Source organism: Sinocyclocheilus rhinocerous, unplaced genomic scaffold (assembly GCF_001515625.1).
Source record: "Sinocyclocheilus rhinocerous isolate Xijiao unplaced genomic scaffold, SAMN03320098_v1.1 scaffold5970, whole genome shotgun sequence".
NCBI classification, from domain to species: domain Eukaryota; kingdom Metazoa; phylum Chordata; class Actinopteri; order Cypriniformes; family Cyprinidae; genus Sinocyclocheilus; species Sinocyclocheilus rhinocerous.
Window position 1 is genome coordinate 40,533 of NW_015623524.1, and position 2,150 is coordinate 42,682.

The following is a 2,150-nucleotide window of genomic DNA, read 5'->3' on the forward strand; positions in this document are numbered from 1 at the left end:
CAACAGCGCATAGGACAGGTTTTTATCGCTTGCACGATTTCTCTATGGTTATAATAATAATAATGTAAATAATAAATAAATGTTAAGCATTTGGCCCAGTCGGTAACGGCCGGCCGCCTGGTCCCGAGATGGGCCGACCGGACCGTTCAGTCAAAATCAAGCACGTCATCAGAGAGATTGCAACGCGAGCTAATTTTCAGTAAAAGCTAGATAATGGACCGTAAAAAAGGAGAAACACTTTGAGAAAGGGGAAAAAGGGGCTTAAGTCCGACGCTGCTAAATGTGTCAAATTAACCGAACTCTTTTCAAAAGATTTAAACTCGGCTGCTGCAGCGGAGAACAGTTAGTGCCGCAGAGGTAAGAAGAAAACAAAACACAGCTAGCACAAGTCATTTTCACACTACTTCTCCCAGTTAGCTCCTGTGTGTGTTTTATTTTTTTGACAGTAGCCTACATTTTATTAAACAGTTGTAAGCTTAGCGTAGAACCCCAGTATATTTTAAAATGTCATTGCTTTGTGATAATTGGTTAACTTAAGTGTTAACGAGCCTGTTACTGAATTGAATGACTGAAATATCAGCAGATAAAGTGGGATTTAGGGTAAAAACTGATGCAGGCTACTTGCAATATAGTCTAACACATCAAAAACCTATAGCAATAGCCATAGTACTACAGACATTTGTAGTGAACTTTTCTTTGAATATGTAGATCAGTCATATATTAAAATAAAACATTGAGCACGCATACAGTACATAAGTTTACAGTATGCAATTAATCCTTAGGTAGGGTGGACTGCAGAGTCAAGTGTCATGGAGGTAGGAAGACACAATGAGAGAGACACACCCTGATACAGATGCTGCCAGTTTCTTAATAATGTGGCTCTAATTAACTATTAATTAACTCTTAGGATAGCAGGAACCTGTGCCTGTGACACACACACACACACAGAGAGAGAGAGAGAGAGAGATAATTGTATATCAAAAAGGATTTACTGCTGCTACTATTTATACTATTTATAGTACTATTCCCTTTTTTGCTATTATTACTTGTTTGTATTCATGTGTATTCCAATGTTGAGAATGTTGAGAGAGAAAATATTTTGCTGTAATGTTTAAGTCCTATACTGTGTTCATTAACTAGGATGTTGCTGGAATCAGTACAGCCAGAGACCCCTGGTCTTTCAACACCAGTGCTGTGAGGAAGGATGCTACAGTAGGCCAAGCAGAGACTGGGAGGAGTATGGTAGAGGTAGGAAAAACCCAACAGACAGACAGTGACAACAAAGAACAACATACTGTAGAGAATGACAGTAACAGCAGACAAATGGCATAAACAGACAGCACACAGACTCTACAACATCCTCAGATTCTTTTTCTTTTGTTTTTACTGTATGCGTAAATTTGTTATAAACGTGTGCTCTTTAAAAAGTAGTAAGCATTGTTTGCCAGACACATACATTAAATGTTTAAATATCTGTTACATATATGGTACTGCTTAAATTATTTCACCATCTGTACAGAAATGTAAGTAGTGAATGCGTGTGTCCGTGGGTGGGGCTGTGTCCGTGGGTGTGGCTACAGTGCCAGGGCTGAATTTTTGTCCCAGTCCGCCCCTGATCACATTTGAGAAAACAATTAAACTTTGTTGGGAGATGAGAAGAGCATTTGGTTACGGGATTTGCTGGAATGTTTGTTTCACCAGTGACCACACAGGGTCGCTGTGGTTATGTTGACATGCCTCTCTTTTACTTTTCATATGATCTTGTCTTGTGTCCCTTGCAGGGTTCTTTCACGGCGCAATGCTATCTCTCCTCCCTTTTCTTCGTTTTCAGTTCTCTCTTTCCTCTGGTTCTGCGATTATCTCTTATCAAAGAATTTATAATCATCATTATTAAGTTATATTAATAATAGTAACACATAACAAAGTTACAGAACAAAATAAAAGGTGCAAAAACATGATAGCCATACCACCCTACACAAACTTTTTTATTATTTATGCCAAAATCAACTTACATTTTACTATACCAACATGTAGGCCTACAATAATAGCAACAGAAATAAATAAATAATACAAAAGCCAAAAGCTAGGAAAAAACATTTATATGAGGCTAAACATTAAACGTTTTTGACATTTGAACGTTTTTTTTTTTT